Genomic DNA, 7,145 nt, shown 5'->3' on the forward strand with positions numbered 1-7,145 from the left:
TGCCTAGCAATTTCATGGCAGTCATTGTTTTTGTTTTCACTATTGGGTAGGTGTAAAATAGGACTCAGTTATTCTGATCCTCATAGCTGGTGATAAAAGATAATTAGAGGTTAATTTAATAAATTATGTATTTGTACAAAATAAAGGTTAAGTGATGTCATGGTGTGCTTGCAAAAAGGAAAATTTTGCTATTTGAGCAAAGAAAGATAGTAGAAGAATGAAATGATTCTGAAATCAAGACACACTTGGGTAGAGGAATCCAAGGAATCCAAGAGAGCCCAGCTTAGACATGGATACCCTAATTTTATGGTAAATGAAATTTGGTTTCAACAAAAGGCAAAAGTTATCACATTATTATCATTAATTTTATGTTCTTTTATTTAATTGTATTGCATTTGATTTAAAAATTTATTTTAGGCTAAAATTGTGAGAGACTATAATAAGCAAATAATGTAACTTGTTTCAAGCTTTCACATTAAATGATAGTATAGTAAAATGAGAACAAATCTGTGAGTATGGATGATTATATATATATATATATTTTTTTTTAGAAGCCCAAACACATTTCTTGCTGTATTTATGTTGGAGTCTCCATCTACAATGGGCAGTCATGAAGATGGTCTTCTCAGGACCACATAGCCACAGGACGGGGGCAATCCAGGGGGCCTGAGAGGGAGTGTGAGGACGGGGGAGGGGCGGCTGGCGGCTTTACGTCAGAATCAAACTGCACGGCTGTAGCACGCGGCCCTTCATCATCTGGCGTAGCGCTTGATGTAGTCGTCCACTTTATTCCAGAAGTCCTTCTTGTCCCGCAAATGATGCTCTGCTGCTTCGATATTCAGTGGATCGTCAAAGTTCAGAAGATCAGTAAATAAAGAGTTTAATCCCCAAACAACATCCTTTAATGTCCTCGTGGGAGCCCAGCCCGTGCTGTCAATCGAATGTTCTCTCAGTAAACTTAGACAGATCTCCCCTGTCTCTGTGATGTTAGGGTGCCACATCCTAGTCAAGCATCTCACTCGGGGAGGCACCATGTTGTATGCATCAGGAACTTCAGTTTCAAACTGAAATTTTCCACCCTGGTAGTAACCCTCATCTGGGGTGACAGTGAGCTGGAAGCAGTGCAGCTTGTTTGGGTCAGGGAAATGCACTTTACAAGTACAAGGTAAATTAGCTTCAAGTTCTGCAACCTCTTTCACGAGCAGCTTGTCTCTCACGGAGACCCTCTGCGTGGAGTCCGCTGCCGAGGCTGCCGTCCGGGACCCTCTGAGCCCATCGTCCCGCTTCAGCTTGCTGGCCAGCGTCAGCATCGCTGCCACCTTTCCCCTGGGCACCCGGAGACAGGCGAGGCGGGCCCGGCGCCCAACACCATGCCCGGCCCGGGCGGCGGCGGCGAGACGCAGCCCCTCACTGGATGATTATATTTTAATAGGGGTCTGTACAACCAATTTTCCCGATGAGCATAGATGCAAAAATCCTCAACAAAATACCAGGTATAAAAGCAGATGGATAGGGGCCGGCACTGTGGCTCACTTGGTTAATCCTCCGCCTGCAGCATCGGCATCCCATATGGTGGCCGGGTTCTAAAACTGGTTGCTCCTCTTCCAGTCCAGCTCTCTTCTGTGGCCTGGAAGGGCAGTGGAGGATGGCCCAAGTGCTTGGGCACCTGCACCCACATGGGAGACCAGGAAGAACCACCTGGTTCCTGGCTTCAGATTGGCGCAGTGCTGGCCGTAGCTGCCATTTGGGGAGTGAACCAATGGAAGGAAGACCTTTCTCTCTGTCTCTCTCTCTCACTGTCTATAATTCTACCTGTCAAATAACAAAAAAAGGAGAGCCTTCTCTCTTTAAAAAAAAAAAAAAAAAAAAACAGATGGATAGTCCGGTGGAACAGAATAGAAACACCAGAAATCAATCTATGCATCTACAACCAACTTAGCTTTGACAAAGGAGCTAAAATCAATCTCTGGGGAAAAGACAATCTCCTTAACAAATACTGATGGGAAAACTGGATTTCCACATGCAGAAGTATGAAGCTAGACCTCTACCTTACACCTTACACAAAAATCCACTCAGAATGGATTAAAGACCCAATTTATGACCTGATACCATCAATTATTAGAGAACATTGGAGAAACCCTGCAAGACATTGGCATAGGCAAAAAGTTCTTGGACATGACTCCAGAGGCACAGGCAATCAAAGCTAAAATTGACAAATTGGATTACATCAAATCAAGAACCTTCTGTACTGCTGAAGAAACACTAATCAAAGTGAAGAGGCAGCCAACAGAATGGGAAAAATTATTTGCAAACTATGCAACTGATAAGGGATTAATAAACAAAATATATAAAGGGATCAAGAAACTCAACAATAAAACAAACAACGCAGTTAAGAAATGGGCAAAGGACTTAAACAGGCATTTTTAAAAAGAAACCCAAAAGGCCAACAGATGTATGAAAAAATGCTCGGGAGCACTAGCCACCAGGAAATGCAAATCATAACCACAAAGAGGTTTCACCTCACCCCAGTTAGAAAGACTTTCTTTCTTTCTTTCTTTCTTTCTTTCTTTCTTTCTTTCTTTCTTTCTTTCTTTCTTTCTTTCTTTCTTTCTTTCTTTCTTTCTCTTCTTTTTTGACAGGCAGAGTTATACAGTGAGAGAGGGAGACAGAGAGAAAGGTCTTCCTTCCATTGGTACACCCCTCAAATGGCTGCTGCGGCCGGTGCACTGCGCCAATCCTAAGCCAGGAGCCAGGTACTTCCTCCTGGTCTCCCATGCGGGTGCAGGGTCCAAGCACTTAGGCCATCTTCCACTGCCTTCCTGGGCCACAGCAGAGAGCTGGCCTGGAAGAGGAGCAACTGGGACAGAATCTGGCACTCCAACTGGGACTAGCACCTGGGATGCCGGCGCCACAGGTGGAGGATTAGCCTAGTGAGCCACGGCGCCAGCCGAAAGGCTTTCATACAGCAATCAACAAACAACAAACACTTGTGAGGATGTTGGGTAAAAGGTATCCTAATCCACTGTTGGTGGGAATGTAGACTGGTAAAGCCACTATGGAGGACAGTATGGATATACCTCAGAAATCTGAATATAGATCTACCATATGTCCCAGCCATCCTACTTCTGGGAATTTATCCAAGGGAAATGAAATAAGCATATTAAAGAGTTATCTGTACCCCCATGTTTACTGCACCTCAATTCACAATAGCTAAGATATGGAATCAACCCAAATGCCTGTCAACTGAAGACTGGATAAAGAAATTATGGGTGGGGGGGGTGGCACTGTGGTATAGCGGCTAAAGCCACGGCCTGCAGTGCCATCATCCCATATGGGTGCCAGTTCAGGTCCTGGCTGCTCCACTTCCAATCTGGCTCTCTGCTATGGCTTGGGAAAGCAGTAGAAGACGGCTCAAGTCCTTGGGCCCCTGCATACACATTGGAGACCTGGAAGAAACTCCTGGCTCCTGGCTTTGGATTGGCACAGCTCCAGCCATTGCAGCCATCTGGGGAGTGAACCAGATAAAGGAAGACCTCTCTCTCTCTCTGCCTCTGCCTCTCTGTAACTCTGACTCTCAAATAAATAAATAAATCTTTAAAAAAAGAGATAGGTTTCATATAAAAAATGATGGGATATTTACACTATGAAATACTACACAGAGGTTAAAAAAATGAAATTCAGTTGTTTGCAACAAAATGGATGAAACTGGAAAACATCATACTTAGTGAAATAAGCCAGTCCTCAAAGGATAATATCATGTGTTCTCCCTGACTTGTGATAATTAATAGAGCACCTGAAAGGCAATCTATAGAAGTGAAATTGACACTTTGAGAATCAGTGACTTTGAACAGCGCTTGTTTTGTCTACTGAGGAACAGCTTTTTTCCCCTCATACTATTTTTTTTAACTCTTAACATAGAGTTAATCATGTGTATAAAGTTACTTGAAAATAATCTTAATTAAAAATAAGAATGAGAATAGGAGAGGAAGGAGGAAGAGGGGTGAGAGGGTGGTTATGGTGAGAAGAATCGCTATGTCCCTAAAGTTGTAATTATGAAATGTATTAAGTTTGTATCCCTTATATAAAAGGTTTCTGGGAAAAAATAAAATAAAAGGGATCTGTTCATTACTGAAGTTTGAGAAATATTGCAATGGAAGATCATGTTACCCTGGCAGCTAACCAAAATAAAACTATGGCCCAATCTAGAAAGTTCCGTGAAAATTGAATCATGTTTAATTTTTGATTTTTATTATTATACATAGTATGTTGTATTAATTTCTAATTACTGTTTTGTGGGCAGTGAGTACTAATATATTTGCTTTAATTTTTTTCTCCTAATAATCCTGAAAAATTGTTAATGATAAAAATATATTGATCATTTAAAATGTCCCTTCATTATTTCAATAATACTTATTGTATTGGAAGTATTTTCAGGACAGTTAGTTATATGTATTTATATATAAATGTCAAGTTACTGATATGAGAATATATATTAGATAATATATGTAAATGAATTATTATAGACTGACTAATGGAGAGATAGAGGAGACATTGTTTTTAACTTTGAAAAGTTTAAAATCTGGCAGTGAAGAGAAATGTGAAAACACATAATTACAAGGCCATTGGAAATAATTGCAATATAGGTATGTCTAAAGCAAATAAGATAAACTTATCTTTCCTGGTAGAGGACAAAAAGGAATTCATTTATATTAGGATGTATTTTTACTGTTTCATAAATTAGAATTTTTACATTCCAGAGTAAGAGAGCAATATTTGTATAGGGTTTTAAAATTTTATCTTATTAAGCAAACTACCCTGCAATAGTGTTGAATGTGATGCCACAATTTGCTAAACAGAATGACAGTTGCACAATGTACCAAGGAGTGTTGAAACTACCCTATTACATAAGCCATTTTTAAATTTAATTGTATAATACTCCATGTAAATAAGATACAATGAATAGATCATGCCCTAGACATACACATAATTCATGCCTTTGGAAAAACTCATACCTTCTATGTGCAACATATTGCATCAGTGCCAAAAAGAAAACAAAAGTTAATAAGGCGTCCTTTCTGCTTCAAGGAGATTATCATCTTGCAGGGTAGTCAAATACACTCAAGTAACTAAAGTCCAGAGCAGTTTGTGCCAAATGCCCTAGTATCCTGAGAGCTATATAACTGAAATATGGAAGTGTTCAGAGAAAATTCTTAGTCTGGATATAATAATGACTTCTTTGGAGAACATGAGTTTGAACTGGGTTGTCAGAGATAGGTAGGATTTTATAGATGGCTATCATAGAGAAGGAGTGAGTGTCTTCCCTAAAATAATATTTGAATCATATGAGCACAAGCATTGGGGTGGAAAGAAATAGGTCAAATTTGAGCAAAGCTTGGTTTGAATGTGAAACAGAGTAGTGGGAAGTAATTTCTGAAAGGTTAAATAGCAACAAGTTATAGGTGGTTTGAACCTTGGGAAAAACAGACAAGTCTGCAAACATTTACTGAGGGCTTATAACTGGCTAGGAGTTGTGAGTTCAGAGATAAATAAAGTGAATCCTGTGCTCTTAGGTACTCAGACACATGATCCTCTGCCTTGGAGATGGGTGCAGTGCAATGATCACAAAATCTGAGGATCTATACTGTAATGAAGATACAAAGAGTGTAGGAACAATGCCCTCACACTGGAGGAGTTAAGGGAAAACACGGAGAGAAGATACTACTGTTAATGAGTCTTAATGAGTAAAGAAGAAAACAAGAACATAATAATTCCTTTGCTTGCAAAATCCCAGAGACATGGAAGAGTTGGCTTGGTCAAAGGAGCAAGTGTGGTCCAATGTGACTCAAGAAGTATTGGAAGTTAAGGCTGGAAGGAAAAATTGGGTTCCAAATGAGAAGGGCCTCATGGACTGTGCTAAGGTGTTTGGACTTAATTCTTGTTAGTCTGTGATTTTCAACCTTTTGGGTTTGTGGAGCATCTTTAAATGAAAGTCTTGCACCTTATAGTGATGTTTCAGTCAATGATGGAATGCATATGTGTGCTGTAGCCCTATGAGAGTTTATCACCTAGTGACATCATAGTCATGTTAGTTTGTGTCCGTACGCTCTTATGATGTTGGCGCAATGATAAAATTGACTAGCAATGCATTTCTCAGAAAGTATCCTTATTATTAAGCATTAATTCTAGTACATGACTGTACTAGAATTTTTGGCAGGACAGTGGAAAGGATTAAAAGTCTGGAAATACGACACAAGCCAGCAGCAATTATAGCACAATCAATAGTACCGTGCAGTTATGGTCTCACAGTGTCTATAAAAGAACTCATAGTTAGCACACTATTCACTTGGTTGACTTTCAATATCACGTTTCTGTTGGAGTAGTACACTACTGAATACTCTGAGGCAATGTTCTCACAAGTTCCAGTAAGCACCAGATCATTCCCTTGGTGTAGAATTGTTCCCATAGCCTCTTCTCTCTTTCTTGTGGCAAGTTATACTCTATTTCATATCTCACAGTTTGCTCAGGTCAGCATTCTGTTGGACAGAAATAGCTCTTAAAAGTTTGAACACTGGAAAAAATAAATCTTACCTATTGATCAAAAGGTGGTAGGATGTTTGCCAAGCATAAGAAATGTAAGAGTGCTGTGTTTGCCCAGGTGGAAATCATTGTCGTAGGTAATAGAGTCCTAAAGGACTTAAACAAGTGGATCCTATAGCCAAAGTGATGGTATGAGCAGACGAATCAAATGTCTGTATATAAGGGAGGAGAGACTAGAGCTGGGAGACCGTTTAAAGCCAGAACCAGGAGTGGAGCCAGGGTTTCAGTAGAAAGGGCCATGAGGGGTTATTTTGTTCAAGAAATATGGGATTTGGCAGTTGATTAGATGGGGAAGGGGCATTGTGAAAAGGAGTCAAAGATGGATCTGACACTTTGCGCCTGGTTGAACAGAAGAACATTGATGCCGTTTATACAAATAGGATAGTCAGGAACAACGGCTATTTGGGATTCCTTGAGAAATGTGGCTCAGGGCAAGTGAATTTTAAATGGTACTATAAATTTAGTAAGATTAGTGTTGTCTTTTAGAATATTCTTACCATTCTATTAAAAACCATAGGACAAGCCGGCGCCGCGGCTCACTAGGCTAA

The 7,145-nt window shown here is 40.1% G+C and overlaps 1 pseudogene across 1 annotated transcript; it reads right to left on the reverse strand.

Moving 5' to 3' along the window:
* Positions 1–544: 544 nt before the first annotated feature.
* Positions 545–1,406, reverse strand: LOC100345408 (NEDD8-conjugating enzyme UBE2F pseudogene; annotated as a pseudogene). Its single transcript, XR_016236510.1, has one exon. The product of XR_016236510.1 is annotated as an NEDD8-conjugating enzyme UBE2F pseudogene (transcript).
* Between the last annotated feature and the right edge of the window lie 5,739 nt (positions 1,407–7,145).

The sequence above is a fragment of the Oryctolagus cuniculus genome, chromosome 6, assembly GCF_051225735.1.
Source record: "Oryctolagus cuniculus isolate XC-2025 breed Fujian yellow rabbit chromosome 6, ASM5122573v1, whole genome shotgun sequence".
In the NCBI taxonomy this organism is placed as follows: domain Eukaryota; kingdom Metazoa; phylum Chordata; class Mammalia; order Lagomorpha; family Leporidae; genus Oryctolagus; species Oryctolagus cuniculus.